Here is a 24,722-nt window from a genome sequence, read left to right as displayed (position 1 = left end):
CATATTTCATTGGTAATCACTCATTGTCTCCTGTAGAGTCCTTTTAGTCAAATTATTTTAGTAATAATCTATTTGTTGTTGGCTTATTTAGTGTATGCTCCTCTGTTGCATTTAATTTATCCAAAACGACATATCTGACATGTTCGGGATCTCTTAAGGGTATCTAAATATTGGATATTTTCTAAGTCAACATAATAATTGTTTACACTACTAACATTCCATCCTGATATATAAAATCCTATAGAACAATAACAGAATAATATATAATTTCATATCTCTTTTAAGAAAATTCTCCATATAATAATTTAACATATGGAGCTCAGTTGATATTGTTGGTTAAAGGTATGAGTGATAATCCAATAGATCTATATTTATCTATTGGATTAGGAATGACTTTCATTCCATGTTTAATGGGAAATTCATACTTACTTGCATTTGATGCTTTAGAATTAATGTTTTACAACTTTTTAAAGCCTGACCAGAATTTTACCCTACTTATATTTAAAGAAGAAAGAACATTAAATTACACTCCCAAGTTTACACACATAAAAATAACATCCAATGTTATCACAGAATAAGGTATAACTACTATAATCAAAATAAAAAAGAAGCAAAAAGGTTCTTCCAACAATAACTTGAAATGGATTTAACATTCTTATCATTAAATACTAATGGCTTAAATAATGCAAATAAAAGATCAAACTTACTAAAATATTTTTATCTAAGGCACAAGTAGTATTTCTCCAGGAAACGCATTTTAAGACTAATGACAGCTTTATTTGGAACCCTAAGGACTATAAAGTGTTAGCTCAATTCTCCTATAGAACAAAGACAAAAGGAGTATCAATTCTCAGGAAGAAAAACATAATCACTCCAAAAGTTATTTATAAATATGAAGACAAAAAAGGTCTACTAGCATTTGTTATAATTAAATTTAATAACAGAATATAGACCTTAGCTAATCTATATTGGTTCCCAGGAACTGGAGCAGGAATGGTTAAAAAAAACACCTAGATTTCATTTCCAACAGTTATAAAGGCAATCTTATACTGGGAGGAGACTTTAATTGTACCTTAGAAGCTTCTGAAACCACCAAGAAGTCTTTTTGCATAGCAACTATTTCAAAATCCTTAAAAAAATGGATTGATTAATTTCATTTAATTGACACTTTTAAAGTAAAAGATGATAAATGCTTATTATTTTCCCATAAAGACCATAGATTTGGAACACAAACCAGACTAGACAAATTATTCGTACTTCAAGATTTACAAACAAAAATCCTCAAATTCTCAATAGTTCCATGCCCCTTCTCAGATCATGACTCTCTGATAATGAAGCTCCAAATAGAGTTTAAACCTTTACACCTCTCAACTAGAATTCCATCATATATCACGAAAATTAAAGAATTCAGACCCTGGATGCTGTCAGAACTACAATTATTTCTTGAAATTAATAATACAACATAAATCAGTAGAGTCATGGTTTGGGACTCATTAAAAGTGTATTTATTTGGTAAGACCTTTATCTGGTACAAAAACAAAGTTAGAGAGTGGGAATCTAAATCATTAGACTTGCAAACCAGACTCTTGACAACAAAATCTAAAAAAAATCAGAATTGTCCAGAAGTCAAAAAAGAAATAGAGGAATTAAATAAAAAATATAATGAAATTCTAACATACAAAACTTGTCTAGCATTGGAAAAATTAAAAATAAACTCATTAGCCACCCTATCAAACTCCAGAGACTCATTAGGAGACTTTTATCTGCTCTTTTGGAGTACACTTTTATCTGCTCTTTTGCATATATTACTGTATTTAATTTATTTATTTGTATTTTTCACTGAATATTAACTCAACTGAAGTTGTGGCTATCTCTCTACAGTTCCCCACCCACCCTCCCTGTTCTTGTTTTGGTGTTAATGTTGGTGGCTTTGAAATTGCTCGCCCTCTTGTAGATTTGTATTTGGATACTCCTTCTGGGCCCATCTCATCTGCTCAATCAACTGAGTGCAGTGAGATCATATTCTGATTTCAGGCACTCCTACTGTGTACAAAGAGAGCATTTGGGAAGGGCAGCCCCTGTAGCCTCTTAATCCTGCTCTGTTCCCTCCCTCAAAAAAAAAAAAAAAAAAAAAAAAATATATATATATATATATATATATATATATATATATATATATTTTATTCAGCTGTTCTTACTGTGACTGTCTTAGTTGCTCTTCTGCGTGCTGTTATCTGTTCAGTCGCTCTTACTCTGCACTTATTACTGCTTGTTAGTAGCCTTCTAATTTACTGCCTTCTGCACTTGTTTTTTAGTCATTTGTTAATTTAATTGCATTTATTTGAACTGTATTTGCCATAGTGTTGCTACACACTTGGGTGTGCTGGCCTGCACTATAATTTGAATTGTATTTACTGCTGTTTTAGCTGCTTTTCTGTAACAAAAAAAAAAATCTAAGCTTGTTTCCTGCCTTTCCTGTAACTAGTCAAGTCCAGATACAGACTTGCTGTATCCAGGACTGTTGGGAAGCTTCTGAGCCCCCAAGCCTTTCTGTGTTGGAGAGACGTCTTCTAGCTTACCAGTGGGAGTGGTAAGCACTAGGTAGCCTATCTACCATGGGAAGATTGGGTTTTGGCCCTGAAATTGTAGTTCATTGGCCCTTTGGGCAGTTTTTCAATATCTTCCTACTTTCTGGTTAATAGCCTGTTTTGCGTTTGGTCCCTGCTTTTCCTATAACTAGTGTAGTCCAGGTACAGATTTGCTGTATCCAGGACTGTTGGTAAGCTTCTGAGCCCCCCCCCCCCAAGCCCTTATGTGTTGGAGAGAAGCCTTCTAGCTTATCAGTGGGAGTGGTAAGCACTAGGTAACCTATCTACTACAGGAGGAGTGGTTTCTGGCCCAGAAACTATACTTTATTGGCCGTTTGGGAAGCTTTTCCATCTCTTTCAACCTTCTGATATAAAAGTCTGCGTTTCCGCTTGTTTCCTGCCTTTCCTGTTACTAGTCTAGTCCAGGTACAGATTTGCTGTATCCAGGACTCTTTGTAAGCTTCTGAACCCCACAAGTCTTCCATGTTGGAGGGAAGCCTTCTAGCTTATCAGTGGGAGTGGTAAGCATCAGGTAGCCTATCTACCACACGGAGTGGTCCCTGGCCCAGACATTGTAGCTATTGGCTGTTTGAGCAGTTTTTTCCCATCTCTTTAAACTTTCTGGATTTAAAGCCGCACTTGTGCCCGTTTCCTGCCTTTCCTATAACTAGCCTAGACCGGTTACAGAGTTGCTGTATCCAGGATTGTTAGTAAGCTTCTGAGCCCCCCAAGCCTTTCTGTGTTGGAGGGAAGCCGCCTAGCTTATCAGTGGGAGTGGTAAGCACTAGGTAGCCTATCCTCCACAGGAAGAGTGAATTTTGGCCCATAAATTGTAGTTTATTTGGCCGTTTGGGCAGTTTTTCATTTCTTTCAACTTGCTGGCTTAAAAGCCTATGTTTGTACTTGTTCCCTGCCTTTCCTGTAATTAGTCTAGTCCAGCTACAGATTTGCTGTATCCAGGACTCTTTGTAAGCTTCTGAGCCACCCAAGCCTTTCTGTGTCGGAGGGAAGCCTGAGTGGTAAGCATTCGGTAGCCTATCTACCATAAGAGGAGTGGTTCCTGGCCCAGAAATTGTAGCTATTGGCTGTTTGGGCAGTTTTTTTCCCATCTCTTTCAACGTTCTGGTTTAAAAGCCGCACTTGCGCTTGTTTCCCACCTTTCCTGTAACTAGCCTAGTCCAGATACAGAGTTGCTGTATCCAGGACTGTTGGTAAGCTTCTGAGCCCCGCAAGCCATTCTGTGTTGGAAGAAAGCCTTCTAGCTTATCAGTGGGAGTGCTAAGTACTAGGTAGCCTGTCTACCATGAGAGGAGAGGTTCTTGGCCCAGAAATTGTAGTTTATTGACCATATGGATTGCTTGTCCGTCTCTTTCAACTTTCTGGTTTAAAAGACCACATCTGTGCTCGTTTCCCATCTTTCCTGTAACTAACCTACTGGGTAGCAATAGAAAGCCTTAAACTGATACAAGCCTTCTAGCTTAGGAGAGAGACAGTTTTCTGTACTTAACTGTTTTCCACCTAAACACAGATTTTCCAGCATTTATTGCGATTTAAAAGCTTGCTTTTTCACATATTGTACTTATTTGACTGCCTGCACTTTTAAAAAGTTTTTTGTTTAAAAAATTTGTTTCAACTATTGTAGGCTACACACTGAAGTGCGATAGCCTTTTCTGATAGTTTGTAGTCATTTAAGGCTGTTTTTAAGTGTATTTTGTACTGTTTTTGCCATATCTTTTCAAAAAATCCAAAAAAATTCCTTGCTTCCCACCTTTCTAAGTTTTCCAGTTTTCAGGCTAGTGATGAATTCAGGGCTGTGATATTAGTTTCTGAGTTGCCCATACCTTACTTGGACAGAAGGAAGTTTCTCTGTTCACCTGTTAAAGAGGGGAGCTTTGAACAACCTATCTGTCCCTGGAGGACTTTCTCCAGCCCAGAAGTTAGTAGTTTACTGGTCATTTTGGGCTAATTTCTATCTCTTTCATTTCCCTACTATAAAAACCTTGTTTGCATGGTTTTGCGCACCAGGCAGTGCCGGTTAGCTATGGTTATATTATTCCCGGCTCCACTAAGTCCCCTCTTCAGTTTTTCCCTTGAAACTAGTTTAACTCTCAACCTAAGCACTCAAAAAGCATCTTACAGCCCAGCACTTGCTCAGACCTAATAGCAAGCACTAATATACCCTGACACTGATTGCCCAGCAGGGCAAGGCTCTTTATTCACCCCTCACCAACCAAGCGACTAAGCAGCTCACCCTACTATTCAGGCATGACCAAAGGGCAACTTCAGGTGCACTCTCCAGTCCAGCTGGTGAATCTGGGTATCCTGAGGCAATGTTACAACTGCCTCATGTACACAGACAACCCTCTCCTCCTACCACAAAACACTAACATATGCGAGAGATGCAATTATACAGCCAAACTGGAAGCTAAGCTGTCTCCACCCAAGACTGAGACAGTCAAGAAGAGAAGGTTGACACTTGCACCACACCTCCAGCTGCACACAGACCTACTAAAACAGCACTGGCAAAAAATACACAAATACACAAAATCATACTTGGAGACTCTAAATAAAAACCTGCAAAAGCATCAGAGACCTCCAAAGCAGACACCCAAACAACCTGCACTTCCTGTCACAAACCAGACAACACATAAAACACAAAATCAGTGTGCCACACAATCACAACCCTTAAGGCGAAATAACACACCTAACACACTAGTAATAGATGACTCTATAGGCAAGCACACTGACGTCCCACTCACTAGGCTGGACAAGCACAAGGTTACTGTTAGCTGCCTGTCAGGAGCCAGAATCCACCACATAACACAAGCACTCAGGTCACTCCAGAACAAGTACAGATATGACTCTGTCATTGTTCATGTTGGTGTGAATGACCTGAGATGTACCTCCCTGGACTACATGAAAAGAGACATGGAAGAGCTCTCTGATCATGCAGCCCAGGCTGGTATGACCCTGACCCTGAAGTAGCATCCTGCCCTCACCAAGAATGATACCTCAGTATAAAGAAAAAAAATGATCAATTTCAATAATTGGCTAAGCTTCTGGTGTCATTCAAAGGGGATCCAGTGTCTGTCAGCCTGGGACGACATGCTCGACAAGCCACGTTGCTTCGCAAGAGAAGGCTTGCACCGGTCACCCCTAAGCTTTCAAATACTGGCTAAGGCTCTTGCTGCCCCCTTAGTGCCTTTTTTAGGCAAGGCTCAAAAGTCAAACCCACCTCCGTAAACGGCACAATTAACAAAAAACTAAGGGTTATGCTACTCAACGCCAGGAGTTTAAATCTCAAAATGCATGTGCTCGAAGCACTCCTCAGTATGGAGAATGTCGACATCTGTGCAGTAACTGAAACCTGGTTCAAGGCTCTAGAGAGCACCCCAGCACTACCGAGCTACAACTCATACCACACATTTCGGCCACAGAACACGGACTGAAACACAAACGGAGGGGGTGTATCCATATTCATCAAGGATACCTACACCTCCAAGTTAGTGGAGCAGCATACCACCTCTGAGATCATCCATGTGCAACTAACATCGGGCTAATCTGCAATGCAAATTGTGGCTGCTACAGATCACCCTCCATGACCCAGGACCACCACTCCACCTTTCTGGAGACACTGGAAAACATGAAGGTCCTACCGAACACCCTGATATTGGGCGATTTCAATTACCCTACCACCCCCAACTAAGGAAACCACAGTAAAAAAACTTTTCTGAAGCAAACTTCATCTTACTTAAGACAGAGGTGGTAAGTTTCACAGCCCCCACGCTAAAGGATAACGCTGCCCAAGATACAGAAACCTTTACAAATGCACTCTATGAGCACATACAGGGATGCACGGATCATGCCATCCCTAGCAAAACCAACACTCACTCCTCTAAAAGAAGGAAACCAGTTTGGTGGACCCCTGCAATAAACAGGCTATACAATAGGAGGAGGAAACTAGTTCAGAAAAAAAGCAAATCCCAAGAAGGAAAGACATCCCTGATCAGTATCAGTACGAAACTAAGGTCCCTCATGAAATCATCCAAGGCTAACTTCGAAAGACAAATAGCTAAGGATTCAAAAGATAACCACAAAGCCTTCTTTAGCTATGTTAAGAATCTAAGTGGCAATTCACAGATATGCACTGAACTAGTGCAAAATAGCACAAAATATACTGAACCTACTGATATTGCCAACATCCTGGAAGATAGATTCAGTGCAAACTTCACCCCCCTCTCACCTCCAAAAGGGCCCACAACAATAACAGAAAAGTGTAGTGTCCCAAAAATCACAGAGCACAGGTGAAAACAGCCCTTTCAAAAGCCAAAAACACAGCATCAATAGGACCAAATGGTGTCCCAGGCTGCGTCTTGCATGAACTACAGAATGAACTAGCCCCCCCACCTAAACACGCTGTTCAACCTCAGCCTCTCCACAGGCTACGTGCCCATAGAATGGCGCACAGAAACGGTTATTCCTCTCCACAAAGGAGGGGCCACAACTGACCCTGGTAACTATCGCCCCATAAGTCTGACTAGCCTGGTCTGCAAGGCTATGGAGTGCATCACCATGGAAGTCATTAACAAAGACATTGGGAACCTCCCAACACTTGACCCAACCCAGTTTGGCTTTGTTAAGGGCAGATCAAGCCTACTAAACATGGTTGACTTCTTCGAGACAGTCACCAAGGCCATAGACGAGGGAAAGGTGATTCACACAGCCTACCTTGACCTCGCCAAGGCTTTCGACACCATTCCCTACACGGGTATTACAGAAAGACTCACCAGCCTGAACATAAACCCCTACATCATGAGATGGGTTGCCACTGGCTTACAGACAGAACTCACATGGTAAGAATAGCGGGCTCCAGGTCCGACTCTAAACAAGTCACAAGTGGTGTCCCACAAGGCTCGGTCCTGGAACCCCTACAGTTCGGCATATACTTCTCAGAAGTACAGGCAAACACAGGAGGACTATGGCTAACCAAGTTTGCCGATGACTGCAAACTGGGAGCCATAATTGACTCTCCGGCTGACATAGAAATCCTCCAAAAGGGCCTTAATGAGATGGACACCTGCTGTCAAAGTCATGGCCTCAAGCTAAATGCCAAAAAATGCATGGTCATCCCATTTGGGAAAATCAAAACACCCATGAATTACCACACAGGTGTCAGCCCCCTTACTACAGAAGAGGAAATAAGAGATCTGGGGACCCAGGTAGATAGTAATCTTTCCTCTGACAATCATATTGCCAAATTAGTTAGGAAATCCTTCTATGTGCCCATCTAATTACTAAAGGGTTCGCATCTAGAAATAAAGAGGTTATAGTGCCCCTCTACTCATCACTCATTAGACCCATCATAGAGTACAATGCCCCATTTGGCATATACCTCACAAGACACTTCCAACAGCTGGAAAGACCACAAAACTACCTCACCAAGAGGATTACTGGCCTCAAACACATGTCCTATGCAGCCCAACTGAAAAAACACTGGCTGTACTCAGTGGCATATCGCTTACTCAGAGGTGATCTCTGCCTGGCTTACAAAGCCATGTCCAACTCAGAATTCATGGACATGCTCCACCTAAAGAAATCCAAGTCACTGCGAGCCACGTGCTCTAGTGAGCTAAACCTCGCCACAACAATAAATAGAACATGCTGGAGGGATAGATTCCTGTCACAGAGACTCCCCATGCTTTGGAACAAAATTCCAAATTACATCAGGCAGAAAGTACAGTTTTGTACCTACCATAAATGTAGATGTTCGAGTGCTAATACAGCTGCAGTAATCACAGATGGGTTTTCTGCCGTCAGGCGGGTCCTCGGTCGGCCGAATTCCAAAGTCTAGGTCCGGCGTAGGTTGTTGTCGCTTTCTTTCCTGGCGTCACTGCGACAGGGGTATATAAGACACAGCCGACGCCATATTCTTCAGTCTTTCTTGCCCCAGATGTCAGGTGCCCCCAGAAGGAAGGCAATACATAAAATATATATATATATATAGTCAAGCAATGCAATATAATCAAAAATCAGTAGTTGCAAGCAAATACACCATAGAAGGATAACCCAATCATGTTGTATGAGGAGGTGTTAGCCACTAAGCCTTTACCAAGAGGGGAAGGAGGGAGGGAAACCTGTACTGCAGCTGTATTAACACTCGAACATCTACATTTATGGTAGGTACAAAACTGTATTATGTTCATCGTGCATACAGCTGCAGTAATCACAGATGGGTAGAATCCCAAAGCTACGCACAGGGTGGTAGGCACTAGGTGGAACTGGGAGCAGCCAGAATGCCCTGCAACACAGCAGTGGCAAAGCCTGCTCTAGTTTTGGAATATAAAGGCAGGTGGTAGTGTTTAGTTAAGGTATGCACAGAATTCCAAGTGGCTGCCTCCAAAATATCTTTGGTAGGGACTCCTTTGAGGAAGGCTGTAGAGGTAGCTTTGGCCCTTGTGGAGTGGGATCTGATGCCTGTAGGAACAGGTTTGCCATGAAAGGAGTAACAAAACCGTATGCAATGACCTATCCATTTTGAAATTGTCTGTTTGGAAATTGGCTTCCCTTGAGCTCCTACAGTATAGGACACAAAAAGTTGTTCTGATTTCCTGAACGGCTGTGTTCTGTCCAAATAGTAACGTAGCAGTCTATGGATGTCTAAGGAATGCAGCAGCCTTTCCCCTTTGTTTTGAGGATTGGGGTAAAAGGTAGGTAAGTGTATGGCCTGATTTAAAGCTACCCTGGATACTACGATAGGCATAAATGATGGGTTGGTTCATAGGGAAACCCTGTCCTGATGGAAGATGAGAAAGGGCTGCACAGCCATGAGGGCTTGTAGTTCCGAAACCCTACCAGCTGAGGTAATGGCCAGAAGGAAAGCTGTTTTCCAGGACAAATATTGCAAATCTGTTGAGGCAGCTGGTTCAAAGGGAGGTAATGTTAATTTTTCTAGAATGTAGTTAAGATCCCAGGCTGGTATTGGTTGTTTCCTTGGAGGTCTTATATTCTTAGCTCCTCTGAGGAACTGTCTTAAAAGTGGGTGAGAGAATAAGGGTGGATCAGTGTTGTATTCTGCAGAAATGGCTGAGGCATGAATTTTGATGGAGGAGAATGAAAGTCCACTGTTCAACAGCTCAGCTAGATACTGTAATATCTGGGGCAAATTCAGTTTTCTAGGATCCTGGCCTTTTTTCTCATTCCAAGCGCAAAAACATATCCATTTTATGGAGTAAGCCTTTCTAGTAGATGGCCTTCTGGCCTCCAAAATGACATCCTGCACCTCTTTGGAGAGTAGGGTCTGTTGTGGTGTTAAGGAATTTTCCATGCAGCCAGATTTAGAGTTTTCAGCTGACTGTGAAGAGTTTTGTAGCTGTGCTGAGTCAGTAGAAGAGGCATTAGAGGTAGGGTCCAGGGAGGAGTATATGTTAGGCTCCTCAGGAGTGGGTACCAGTGTTGTCTTGGCCAGTCTGGAGCAATCAGTATCATCTTCGGTCTGTCTGCTCTTGCTTTCAAGAGCACCTTGGGCAGAAGAGGCAAAGGTGGGAAAGAGTAAACTGTCCATGCTGTCCAACTGAAAGAAAGGGCGTCCACTCTCCAGGCCTTTGGATGAAAGGTCCTTGAACAGAACTTTCTCAATTGATGATTCCTGTGGGAGGCGAAGAGATCTATGTCTGGTCTTCCCCACGCCTGGATTATCTTTGTAAACACTTGAGGATGCAACTTCCATTCGTGTGGATCTGTCATATTTCTGCTTAGATTGTCTGCCAGCGTGTTTTCCAATCCTGGCAAGTACTGTGCTTGAAGATCGATTTGCCATTCCAGAGCCAAGTTCCAAAGTGACATGGCTAGCCAGCACAGGGGGTATGAAAGTGTTCCACCTTGTTTGTTTATGTACCACATTACTGTGGTGTTGTCTGTTCTTATCAATAATTGCCCTGGATGCAGGAGGTCCTTGAAAATTGTAATTGCATTTATCACTGCTAGCATTTCTTTTTGATTGATGTGAAGGTGCTTTTCCTTTTGGGACCATTTGCCCTGAATGCACCTGTCTGTCATGTGCGCCCCCCAGGCGTAGTCTGAGGTGTCTGTTGTGATGACTTGATTTGCTTGAGGCTTGCAGAATGGAAGACCTGTGTTTGTTTGGCATGCTTGGGCCCACCATAGAAATTCATTTTGCAAACATGGAATTATTGGTATTATTGTTTCCAAACTGTGGCTGTGTTGAGACCATAGGTTTTTTTAGGTACCACTGAAGCTTCCTCATATGCAACTTTGCACATGGGATTAGAAGAATGCAAGATGCCATGAAGCCCAGAGCCTGCAGGATTTTCCTTGCAGTGAGCCTGGTACAATTTGCTAGTATTTTGAAGTAATGATTTAGTTGCCCTTGTTTTTCTGGCGTAAGATAGGCCATCTGGGTGTTTGTGTCCAAGGTGGCACCCAGGAAAGTTATTTTCTGAGATGGTGTTAGCCTGGATTTTTCCTTGTTGACTGTGTATCCCAGAGAATTCAATAACCGTGTTACATAAGCCAGATGTTCCAGAAGTATGTGCTTGTTGTCCGCTTGGATCAGGCAGTCGTCCAAATAAGGGTAAATTTGTATCCCTTGAAGTCTGCAGTAGGCAATTACTGATGCCAGGCATTTTGTGAATACTCTGGGCGCAGTAGATAAGCCAAAGGGCAATGCAGAGAACTGATAGTGGATAGAACCTGCAAGAAATCTGAGGTATCTTCTGCAGCTTTGTCTGATTGGGACATGCAGGTATGCCTCCTTGAGGTCCAATGTTACCAGCCAAAACTCCTTGCCCAGCATGGGAAGAAGCTGCTGTAATGTGAGCATCTTGAATTTTGGTACGAGTAGAAATGTGTTTAGGATGGATAAGTCCAAAATGGGTCTCCAGTCGGTTCCTTTCCTTGGTACCAGAAAAAGTCTGGAATAAAAACCTTGACCTTGTTCGTGAGTAGGTACCTCTTGAATAGCTTTCATGGCCATAAGCTTTGAAATTTGTATTTGAGCCTCTGCCCTTTGATTGTGTGGCAGGTTCGGTATGCCTCTCATTTTTGGAAGAGTGTGAAAATTAAATCTGTAGCCTCTGTTTATAATGTCCAGGATCCATTTGTCTGTTGTGATAATATGCCAATTTCTTGTAAATAATGCCAGCTTTCCTCCCAAGGGTGCTGTCAGCTGAGACTTGCTTGGCATGAAAAGGGGGAAGTCATTGGGTTTGTTTCCTGTACTGCTGTGCACTGTCCTCGCCACCTCTTGGTGCTGGAGTTTGCCATTGTCTGCCTCTATATGATCCTTGAGGTTGTCCTCTGCCCCTTGTGCGCCTGTATCTATCTCTTTGTGGCTTGTCCGTGGCTGGAAGGGACCAGTTCTTTGAAGGCCAATTTCTGCTAAAACGTGGTGGTTGAACCTGTAGAAAAGCTTTGACAGTTTGCATAGATTTAGCTTTTTCTTCTATTTTCCGTAGTATCTCCTCAGCATTAGTACCAAATCGTACATCCTTTTGTAAAGGAGCATCTAGTAGCTTAGCTTTAACATGGTCAGGCGAGGTTTGTTCCCTAAGCCAGGCATGTCTACGAATGACTGATCCTGTCACAGCAGCTTTACTTGAGGCCTCTAAGGCATCATAGCCACATTGTAAGGTGCGTTTACCCACTTGTTCTGCACTATGCATCATATCCTGCAATTCCTTCAAATCTGGTTGTTCAGGTTGAGACATTTTATTTCTTAGTTGTGATAACAGAAACTGCTGATATTTAAGCATATGGAACTGACAATTTAAGGCCCTCATGGCTAGGGTGGCCGAGGTATATACCTTTTTTCCCCACCTTTCTAAGGATCTAGACTCTCTTTCGGAGGGTAGTGGATTCTTAGCAGTAGAGGCCTTCATTCCCTTGGGGCCTTGAGAAATGGATTCAGGGTCAGCATTATGGCTTTTGTAAAGAAATTAGTGAGAGTTAGGAACTCTGTAGTACCTATCAGGCTTGACTGGGGCAGGAGGCAGGAATCGGTTTAGGCAAGCCTCGAGTAAACATCATCAAGTATGTCCAAGACAGGAGGTATCACCAGAGGTCTGTGCTGAGGTAACAAAAGAAATTCCCTAAGTCTTTTCTTGGAATCAGAAAAGTCTTGGCCTTCCCAATGGAAGTGTTCCCTCAAGGTGTGCAAGGTTTCCCCAAAAGAAAAATCCTCTGGGGGACATACAGAAGGAATGGACTGCTCAGCATCCGAATCTTCAAAAGGGGAGTACGAGTGTTCCTCTTCATCAGAATGTTCTGAAAAAATGGAATCCTGGTCAGAAGAGGGAGAAGCTTCCTCCACTCTGGTTCTCTTGTCTGGAGGGGGCTGGGAACCCCTGATAAGAGTAATTAAATCCTCAGCCATTTTTAGCATCTGCTTTTTAGGCATGGGTCCTGGAGATGGGCCCTGTGCAACAGGCCTCTTGGGATGCATGGCTGATTTGGACTTAGTAAAGGTCTTAATGGAGAAGGAAGATGAGGGTCTATAGACACCATGGGTGGAAGTGGACCTATCCACATTAGGAGGCTCAACACTCACAGTGGCTTCGGTGGTTGTAGTCTGGGTATGGGCCGAGGTACCTGCGGTCTCGGTTACATAGGACACCGCCAAAGAAGTGGTGTCGGTAGTCAGGGGCTGCGTAGGCGCCTCGCTGAGAACCGGACCACGTGTAGCCGGTTTTGGCGTGGTGTCGGTGGAGACCGCGGGCCTTGCGTGTCGGTCTTTGTCCTTGCGTTTTTTGGACAAAACTGTAGTCGGAGTATCCGACGACATTTTATAATCAAAGGCTTTACCAAAAAAGTGCTGTGGGAACTCCGCCCGACGCTTAATAGTGCGTTTATTGAAAGTAGCGCAAAAGCGACAGGCCGAGACGTCGTGGTCTGGGCCTAAACAAGGTATGCAGAGGGAATGGAAATCCTTATGCGGTATTTGCTTCCCACAAGAAATACAATTGTTAACTTTGTCTGACATCGGTCTGAGGCAAGAAAAGTTTCCCCAACGGGGTACTTAGCTTTAAAGAAGACTTCGGTTTCCAATTATTCGTAATTTCAGGAGCTGGCCGACCGGCACTTGCGAACTGCTTCTGCTTCGGGCACCGCGCGGCAAAAAAGACTGAAGAATATGGCGTCGGCTGTGTCTTATATACCCCTGTCGCACTGACGTCAGGAAAGAAAGCGACAACAACCGACGCCGGACCTAGACTTTGGAATTCGGCCGACCGAGGACCCGCCTGACGGCAGAAAACCCATCTGTGATTACTGCAGCTGTATGCACGATGAACATCCCCTCACGAACACTCTTCAAGAGAAACCTTGACGAGTGGATGGGTAACAGAAAAAACACCCCTGGGATCACTTCATTGGCTCTGTTTGACAGAGGATCAGTTAACTAATCAATGGGGTGGCGAAAGCTGACACACGCAGGCTAAGCTAATAAATGCCCTCGGGCAGATAGCCTAGTACCTACCTATGAACCTATGAGAGCTAAAAGAAGAAATGTAGAAATTTTATAAGCTTTCAGGTCTACACTTTAATAGATCAAAATCAAAATTTCTATTTTTAAATAAGAAAAAAGAACTACAAGTTACAGAAAAATCCATCATAGGAAAACAAGAACTTATGCTAAATTATTTAGGAATAGTGTTATGCAAAAATATAAACAAAACAATATTATATAAAAACATTATTGAAACAATAAAAATATATACAGAAAAGTGGAACAAAATTATATTAACTTTTGAAGACAGACAGCAATTAATAAAAATGGTCTTAGTGCCAAAAATACTTTATGTAGCATTAGCAATACAGTTAAATCCTGAAAAATGCATTCTTAAAGAAATAAACTCATGTTTAATCATTTTTATGGTATCCCAAAAAGAATAGAGTTGCTCTAACTCATCACATTAGACCCTGGAAACAAGGAGGATTGAACTTCCCAGAAATAGAAACATATATAAAAGCATCTGTGCTTAAAACTACAATAGACTGGATAAATTTTGCCAAGTGGAAAGAATTAACAACGGCTATATTAACAAATGAATTTAATCTGTTAAAAAAAAATTTAATAGTAGACAAATCAAACAAACCCTGGTGCATACTATGCATAACTATACAATATAGTATAACAAAACCTTCTAAAACAACACTGATTAATCATTACATCAATTCCTTTAGGAAACTTATCAATGCAAACATAGATCTAAAACTTTGTTTTGACCTTTTAATCCCATTTACCATCACTAAGAACACTCCTCACAAAATATATAGGGAGACAATAACCTCCTGGGAACAAAATGGATTCTTATGCTGGTTTCAATGTGTAAATAAATTAAATGTTTTAGATATACATATGATAAAAACTGCTTTGAATATTCCAACACAGGACTGGTTAACCTTACAAAGCAGTCTAATGCACACTCAAGATTTATGCAGATTAATTAATAATTCCTCATTTAAAGATATTCCAAATCTAATAAGTTTTCTGTATGAATTTATATATAATAGTTGTGAAAAGAAAAATTCCATTTCAAATCTATATAAAGAGTTAATAACATATAAAACAATTCCCAAACCATCATACTGGCAGTTCTTAACAAAAGGTCAGTCATTGCAGTTAACAGAAGAAATTAAAAATAACATCTTACTATCAGTTAATTACACCGCTAACACACAATACTGGAAAATATTTAACTGGAAATACTTACATAGAGCATTTTTAACACTGGATAGAATTAAAAAGATCAGTACTATTACAAATGTTTTTTGCTGGATGTGTGAAAAGTCAAATAAAGCAGACTGGATTCATATTTTTTATGAATGTAATAAAATTAAATCTTACTGGAATGGAATCAATCATTTTTTACAAGCTTTATTTAATGAATCCTTTACCGTAACTAAATTATTGATAATTCTAAATGTAAATGAAGGTCCCTACCTGAATAAGACAAATATGTATTTGTTATGGACAATACTTGCTATATCTAGGAAATGCGTAACCAGAAGGTGGAATTCAAATACACCCCGACCTTGGAAGAATTCTACACTTTAGAGAAGACAACTTCATTGATGGAAATAAAAATCTAAGAACTACGAATCTATCCCAGGCCATTGGTAAATAATCCTTGGAAGAAAGTTATATTTTTGTTGGACACTCTGCAATAATCAATATTGTATCTCTGATAACTGATCTGTTAATTCTATATTTAATAACATACAGTGTATATAATTGAAAGTCAGGCTACTGTAAATATTGTATATGGATGTTTAAAATGATATTTAAAAATATTATGTAAATGTTATTTTAATTGAAAATAAAAAAAAAATATTTGAGAAAAAAAAAATAAATTCAAGGAAAGAAGCTGTAGTCTCAGAAATATTAAAGGAGAGAAAAGATTCTGCCAGACCCAGCTCATACTGGCCTCTGATCAACAGAATTGTGGGGACACTGCCAAAATATACTAACATGGGCCAATGAGGCTTTGAAAAAGTAGACAACCATATAACATATTAAAGCTGTATCTGCTAAAAAAATAAGTAAAAGGACAAAAATTATAACCTAGTGATGGATGCAGAGAAGGCATTTGATAGGGTCCATTGGAGATACTTATGGGAGGTATTCAGCAGAATATGGTTTCCCGAAAAACAAAAAATTAGTCCAAGAGCTTTACAAAGGATAAACAGTAATGATAAGGCTAAATACATACGTACATACAAATAAATATTTAAAAAACAGGCAATACTGCCCTTCTATAGCCTGCCAAATATACCAGAACAGTTGTTCCCATAATAAATATCCAGGCTGTTCTTGAAAAATATCTACACTAGCACATGCTTTAATGTAATTTCATAGTCTATTCCAAACATCTGCTACTCTCTCAGAGAACCAATTAGTACACTTTTCATTCCTACAGAAACTTCTGCATATGTTGTCTGATGATTCTCTAGTACTTCTGATAACCACAAACATTTCAACAGTATTTGTCTCAATACCATACATACCTGAATAAAGTCTCCTCTTAAACATCTATACGAGATACCATACAAGTCCAGATAATTTAGTTTTCATAATAACATAAATTTTCAAATACATGGGTGTCCTTAGTGCATTTCTGCTATACTCTTTCCAGCTTATTCACATTTGTTTTCTTAGGGTTCCATATTGTTATTCCATACTCAATTTTGGGTCTAATGAAACTAAGCAGTGACTTCATCATTTCTGACATCATAGACTTTGTAAAATTTCTTATACAACCTATAGTTTTATAACTATAATTAACTTGCTGGCTGACATGATTAGTAAAACTCAAAGCTGGATCTACCCATATTCCCAGGTCCTTAAAGGAAGCTAGAGTTTCAATTAGTATGTGCTGTTTTAAACATTCACCCTTATAATTATGCCGCCCAAATCGTATATGCGTAGTTTTTGTTGTATTTACCAACATATTATTCTCTTGTACCCAAATGGTCAATTTAAACAAGTTATTTTGCAGGCATGCTCTATTTGTAACACACATAATCAGTTTGCCCATTTTCAAGCCATCTGCATACAGTCCACAGAACATCTCAGATGAAAAAGACAGATATGAAAGATGCAATCAAAACAAGTATGGGCCTGTGTGATACGAATGTAATACGAAAGGTATACCTTGAATGAAAGTGAGTTGACTGGTGACTTGGTATGGTAAAACTGATACAGTAAAGGGTTAATATTCTTTATGCTGTATTTTTCTCTATTTTTTCTATATAGCTATGGAATGAGGATACTTTATTACTTGTTTTTCACATTCCTTTCTGCTCTATGCAACTATGGGAATGAGGCTACTTTATGACTTGTTTTTTTATATTCCTTCTTGTTTATTCACAAGACCCGTAACCCTGAGACTTGTTTTGCACATTCCTTTATATTTTCAGTTAACCACAGGAACTAGAAGGCTTACTTGGAGCATTCCTGGGTGTCTGGCCAACGCCTATGTTTAGTTTCAACATAATCTTTGCTAATCGTGTGCGTTAACACGGTTTCAGTTCAAAATCTCGAAATTCAGTAACCTGAGACCATGAAGGCAAAAACCAGAATGCCGAAAGTGCATAAGTGCGAATTCGAATATCTTGAATCCACGCTTATGCATTTCCGGTACATTGCATGCAGTGTTATGGTGCCTGAAACCGCAGGTGAGTGTTTGTGCGTGTTTTTGTATGTTGTGTGTGTGGGTAAGGGTAGGGAGGTGTAAGTGTGAGTGTTGGACTGGTTGGTGTTTATGTATGTGTGATGTGCATTTGTGTGCGACCAAGTGGAGGATGGTGTGGTGTGTGGTGTTTATTTTTTTTTAATGTTATGTGAGACCTTGGAGTTGGTATATATAAGTGGGGGTGTGGGGGGGGTGCAGGTGGGCTTGCCCCCCTGCTTATATGTAGTGTATGGTTGTGTGGTTTGTGTGCTGTGGGTGGAATGGTGTGTATGTTAAGTGGTGTACGGTGTATGTATGTTCGTGATTGTGTGATTTGGGATTGTGGGTATCGGGATTGTGAATGGTTCAACTTCATAGTCTCAGGTTACTGAATTTCGAGATTTCAGTAATTCAAGATTATGAAGTGAAACCGTTAACACAAATTACTTTTAAAAGACAAGACTATCTGCTTGGTCAGGCAGAAGCCTCACATGTGGAGTGGACGCACTGCCCAGGGACTTTCCTGATAGAGTCTCCTGCCTGACTGAAAAGGGGCTTCCAAGTCTAAGTGTTGGCAAGGATGAAGCTTTTAACTTTATCGGTGATGTATTAATTCTGTTATTTCTTGATATACTATGATGAACCACTTTAAGTTATCCTATGTTGTTTTATATGTAATGTCTAGTTTTACTGTAATAAAGTCATTATTGCTGGATTTCTTTGTCTTGATCATTTCGGATCCTGTTAAAATGAAACTCAGGCAATACAGCGTAGGATAGAGCCCTGTGGGACATCCTGACTGTAACCTCGAATTTCACCTGTCCAATTGCTGTATGACACTTCCCAGGTTCTAAATGTAAGTCGTGTAGCTATATATCTTATCAAGAGTACATCAATATCTAGTTGTTCTACTTTTTTGATCAGTGTTTTGCATAAGATCCTATCAAACGCTAAAGTTAAATCTAAATAAATTACATCACAGCTAATTTTTCATTCATGTTACAGTATTGTTATAGAATATCATGTTACAGGTGGTAATTTATTTATTTTTATTTATTGACAATTGATTACCAGGAAAGTTCTGACTAGGTAGGAGCCCATTTTCAGGGATGAAAAGCTCCAAAGTATTACAACACATTTTAAGAATAAAAATGTTACAGTCTTTAAAACTACAAAAAAAAAAAACAAATGCAGCCAAAATAGATATAATATGAAAACACTGGTTATGAACAGAAACAGGTTATGAGACAATGATTTAATAGAGAAATTTTAGCCAATTTATAGAGAAATTAAACGTAAGTTAGTATAATACAAACAGGAACTGTAATACAAAGTATGAAAAAAAAGAAGTTATGTCTTACCATAACATTCCATCTGAGTTGTTGATCTTCTTCCAGTCATCATTGATGGGTTCGGTTCCAAGCCCCTGGAACTGAGTTGGCCTAATACCAAGCTCACGTACACCAAAAACTCTCGAGCTAAGCTGCTACCCACAATGCCCTTCTCCCAGTTACCTCAGATCGAGTTTGCATGCAACATATAGAAGAAAACAGAAAAACAGAGGCCATTTCTGCACAGGAACCCTGAAACACCACAAGGACCCAGAAGATCTACCAGGAGCCTTTGGTGGGGGACGGTGGGAGGGTGTGATGACTGGAAGATCATCAACAACTCAGATGGAACGTTATGGTAAGGCATAATTTCTTTATCTGAAGTTGTTAATCTTCTTCCTATTCATCACTGATGGGACAGAAACCCAAGCTACTTGGAGAACCTGGGTGGCCGTTATGGAAGAACAATCTTGAGAACCATTGAGCCAAAAGCTGCTCTTCCCCTGGAGACCAAATCCAATTTGTAATGCTTGATGAAAGTACGGGGTTTAGCCCAAATGGCTGCTGCACAAATGTCATCCATGGAAGCCCTGGAGTGAAAGGCAACCAAAGTTGCGATGGCCCTAGTTGAATGAGCTTTGATTTGAACAGGTTTAGATTCATTCACCAGGGAGTATGAAAAGGTAATGCAATCTCTGAGCTATTTTGATAAAGTAACTTTTGATACAGCACATCCCATTCTTGGGCCAGAAAAGGAAATGAAAAGTTGTTCCAACTTGCGGAAGGACTTAGTCCTGTTCAATCAGAAACGTAGTTGTCTGTGTGTGTCCAATGAGTGTAGACAGTATTCTCCCTTGTTGGAATAATTTGGGAAAAACACAGGGAGCTCAATGGACTGGTTAACAGAGAAGTCGGAAACCAATTTGGGGAGAAAGGAAGGGTTAGTACAAAGGGATACTCTGTCCTTATGGAAGATTAGATACGGGGTCTTGATGCATAAGGCTTGTAACTCAAGATATCTGTCTGGCTGATGTGACCGCTACCAAGAACAAAGATTTATATGACAGGAATTTTAAATCACAAGTCGCAGAAGGCTCAAAGGGGGTTATAGAGAGAGACTGTAGAACCGGACAGAGATTCCATGTCTCTACAGGTTCAAAACCAAGACCTCAACTGTTGTATGAAATACACTGATAGTTCAACTGCTGCATAAATCACTCTGCTACTTGATAAAATGAAAAAAACAGGTTTATTCCTTCCACGTTAAGCGCTTTCAGCTGTCCCCAGCCTTCATCAGAACAACTAACCATTACAAACACAGAGTTTATATACATGTCTAATTAACATCCTAATTACTAAATTAGATTTTATTAGTTTAAAACCATTTTTGGCCTTAGAATAATACATGTAGTAGACATATTATGAACTGCATATAGGGACAAAATTTGGTCTGAATAGGTCAATGTAAATGTAAATATTCATACACACCATACTAGGACAGTATAATAAGAATGAATAAAGGTGGGAACAGTATATGGTATACATATATATATTTATATATATTTTTATATATTTTTTTATATATTTTTATACACAAATTTTTATATTCCAATTGTAATGTACAATTTACAACATAATTTTCAACATAACTCTTAATATATGCTAACTTGCCATGAGACTGTTTTCACTACACATGTATACATAATAGTGATTTTAAACAGGACTTAGTAGTCATAATGTGAACTGACTTTAGCTTGGCTGTAATTATGTTTCAACATTTTAACTAATTTAGTAATTAGGATGTTAATTAGACTTGTATATAAACTCTGTGTTTGCAATGGTTAGTTGTTCTGATGAAGGCTGGGGACAGCTGAAAGCGCTTAACGTGGAGGAATAAACCTGTTTTTTTCATTTTATCAAGTAGCAGTGAATTTCAGTTGAGGTCTTTGGTTTTCTTGGTTTTGCAGTTTTACCTCCCTCCACTTTACAGTTCTAGTGTTGTTTTCAAGTGACTGTTCGCGATGTCTCTACAGGTTGCCTGATAGGAGGTCTGCTATGGAAAACTCCCTTGAGAAAGGTCTTGTAAAGTCGAGTGGAGATAAGAGGGACACCATCCGAACCACTATGGAAATTGGAAATAGCTGCGAAATGGACTTGAATAGTAGAAGCTGATGCCCCACTGTCAAACAACTCAGAAAGATACTGGAGTACAGCAGCTGTAGGAGCTGAAAAAGGATCTAGCCTCTGATTATTATACCTGACAGCGAATCTTTTCCACTTGTCTCCATAACATTTTTTGATGGATGGTTTATGGGAGGCCAGAATAACATCACGGACAGGTGAGGACAGGGTTTCCTGCCTGGCGACTAACGCAAGTGGAGAAACCAAGCTGTCAGCTTGAGAGTGGACAGATTTGGGGGAGTCAGCCCTTGTGGGTGAAATATCAGGTCCTGACAAGTGTCCAGGATCCAAGGAGGTTGTAATAGATGAGGCTGGAGGAAGGAAAACCACACTTGTTGAGGCCAGAAAGGGGCAATGAAGATTACTTTGAATCTCAACCGGATTGCTTTCTTTAGAAATAGGGGTATCAAAGGTATCGGAAGATAAGTATAGAGAAGACCCGTGGGCTAATTGTGAGTCAAAGCGTCTCTCGGTGATTCCCCATCTGGGGGAAAGAGGGCAAAGTAGCTGCTGCATTTTTTGTTTGAAGGGGAAGCAAAGAGATCGCAGCAAGACTGGCCCCAACGTCTGAAGATTTCTGCCGCCACATTCGGGTTGACAGGCCACTCGTGTGGACGGAAGATGCATCTATTCAGCCTGTCCGCAATCACGCTGGAGCTACCCGGGATATGCTTTGCAATTAGAAAGCGGTTAGAAGCTATTGCCCAATGCCAAATTCTCATGCCCTTGCGACATATGGGGTAGGATTTGGTCCCTCCCTGTTTATGTACTAGACGACTGACATATTGTCCAACTGGATTGTAATCGTCCCCAATAGAAGGAGTGGATGAAGTGCCTGCAACGCTAACAGCACCGCTCTTAATTCCAGGACATTGATATGCAAGTTGACCTCCAAGCTGGACCACATGCCTTGGACTGTCTTTACCTGAAAGTGGCCCCCCCACCCTATCAGGGAAGCATCCATGGTCACCATGGCACTGGGGATTCTGGAAGGGGTGGCTCCAAAGACTTTCCTATGTTCTCATCCACCACAGGAGATTTTGCTTGCAGGAATTGGTGATGAGGATCTGTGAGTTTAGAGGATGGAGACTGAATACCCACTGGGATAAAATGAGCCGTTGTAAAGTACAGTTGTGTACCTACCATAAATGTAGATGTTCGGGTGTATTCACTGTTGCAGTCATTACAATTGGGTTATCCTGCTGGCAGGCTACCCGCAGTTGGCCCGAGTTCCAAAGTCTAGGTCCGGCGTCGGTTGCTGTCGCCTCCTCCCTGACGTCAGTGCGCCAGGGGTATAAAGATGCAGCCGACGCCATTTTCTTCAGTTTTTCTTGCCCAAGATGTCAGGTGCCCCTAAAATGGTAGGCTAAATTATGCCAATAAGCATGCATATACAAAAATCAACTTTTCCTTCGTCTACAAGCAAATACACCACACAGGTTGTATAGAATAGAGAAGTAGAGATAAGTCCTAGGAAGGTAAAAAGGAGGTGGGAGGGTAACCTGGACTGCAACAGTGAATACACTCGAACATCTACATTTATGGTAGGTACACAACTTTACTATGTTCATCATGTTTCACTGTTGCAGTCATTACAATTGGGTTGAATCCCAAAGCTAAGGTTGGGAGGCTGGTGCTAAACAGGATTAGGAGAGGCTATCAGGCCCTGCAGAACTGCAGTGGCAAAGCCTGCCCTGGACTTAGAGTAGAGAGGTAAGTGATAGTGCTTTGTAAAAGTATACACTGAACTCCAAGTTGCAGCCTCTACTAAGATGTCTTTGGCTGGTACTCCTCTGAGGAAGGCTGCTGAAGTGTCTGCTGCTCTGGTTGAATGTGGCCTAATGCCCTTAGGCAATGATTTGCCATGCTGTGAATAGCAGAAACGAATGCAGTGGCCTATCCACTTTGAAATAGTCTGTTTTGAGATAGGCTTTCCTTGTGATCCTGCAGCATATGCCACTAGAAGTTGTTCCGTCTTTCTGAAAGCTTTGGTTCTGTCCAAGTAGAAGCGTAGCCTGTGAATGTCCAAAGAATGTAGAAGTCTCTCACCCTTATTCTGTGGGTTTGGATAAAAAGTAGGCAAATTAATTGTTTGGTTAAGGGCCACACTGGACACTACCTTAGGCATAAATGTAGGGTTTGTCCTTAGAGAAACCCTGTCAGGATGGAAAATGATAAAAGGTTCCACAGCCATGAGTGTCTGTAACTCTGAGATTCGTCTAGCGGAGGTAATTGCTAGGAGCAGAGCTGTTTTCCAGGATAAGAATTTTATATCAGCTGCAGAGGCTGGCTCAAACAGAGACAGTGTGAGTTTTTCCAAGACATAGTTGAGGTCCCATGCAGGTAATGGTGCTCTCCCTGGAGGTCTTATGTTTTTGGCCTCTCTGAGGTACTGCCTTAGTAATGGATGAGAAAAAATAGGTGGTTCTGTATTGTAATCAGCTGAAATGGCAGAGGCATGCATTTTGATTGATGAAAAGGAAAGGCCTTTATCCAGCATCTCAGTTAACTATTGCAAAATCTGAGGAATATTTGGAACAGTCATGTCAATACCTTGTGCCTGGTTCCAAGCACAGAATTGCTTCCATTTTTCTCCATAAGATGTTCTGGTGCTAGGCCTCCGGGCCTCCAAAATAGCATCCATCACTGCTTTAGAGAGAGGTGCATCTTGACTGGCTACATTATTCGCCATGCTGCCAGGCTTAAGGTCCTGAGTTGGCTGTGCAGTATCATACTGTCTTGTTAGGTCAATAAGTGAGGAATTTGAGGTAATGTCCAAGCTGGGCATTGAGATAAGCTCTTTAGGATTGGGTACCAGTGCTGGCGGGGCCAGTCTGGGGCAATCAGTATCATTTTTGGCTTCTCTTGTCTGACCTTGGGGAGGAGAGGCAGAGGAGGAAAGGCATATACTGTTAGATTTTTCCACCTGAAAGAAAGAGCATCCACTTTCCATGCTTGCTTGTGATAAGTCCTTGTGCAGAATCTCTGTAGTTGGCAGTTGTGAGGGGAGGCAAACAGGTCTATGTCCGGGCACCCCCAGTTCCTTGTTATCATGCTGAAGACTTGTGGATCCAATTTCCACTCGTGGGGATCCATTAGATTTCTGCTTAGTTCATCTGCCACAGTATTTATCCTTCATGGCAGGAATTGTGCTTGCAGATGTACTTGGTAAGTCAGTGCTGTGTCCCACAAGTTCAGTCTGCAGAGGGGGTAGGAATCCGTGCCCCCCTGCTTGCTTACGTACCACATAACTGTAGTATTGTCCATCTTTATCAGTAGTTGTCCTGGATGAAGTATATCCTTGAAGGCTGCCAGGGCATTCTGAACAGATAGCATCTCTTTTGGATTGATATGTAGATGCATTTGACTTGCAGACCATGTGCCCTGAATACATCTTCCTGCCATATGGGCCCCCCAGGCGTAATCTGATGCAT

General features: G+C 41.0%; 1 protein-coding gene across 20 annotated transcripts in view; it reads right to left on the bottom strand.

The window, feature by feature from the left end:
- The window catches only part of CLASP2 (cytoplasmic linker associated protein 2), a 7,203,062-nt gene that overhangs the window by 2,221,476 nt on the left and 4,956,864 nt on the right, over positions 1-24,722 (bottom strand). The gene's annotated exons all lie outside the window — the stretch shown is intronic.

Source organism: Protopterus annectens, chromosome 3.part0, assembly GCF_019279795.1.
Source record: "Protopterus annectens isolate FY-2018-M chromosome 3.part0, PAN1.0, whole genome shotgun sequence".
Classification (NCBI taxonomy): Eukaryota; Metazoa; Chordata; order Ceratodontiformes; family Protopteridae; genus Protopterus; species Protopterus annectens.
The sequence above is the reverse complement of the archived record's forward strand: the minus strand, read 5'-3'. Positions and strand labels throughout refer to the sequence as shown.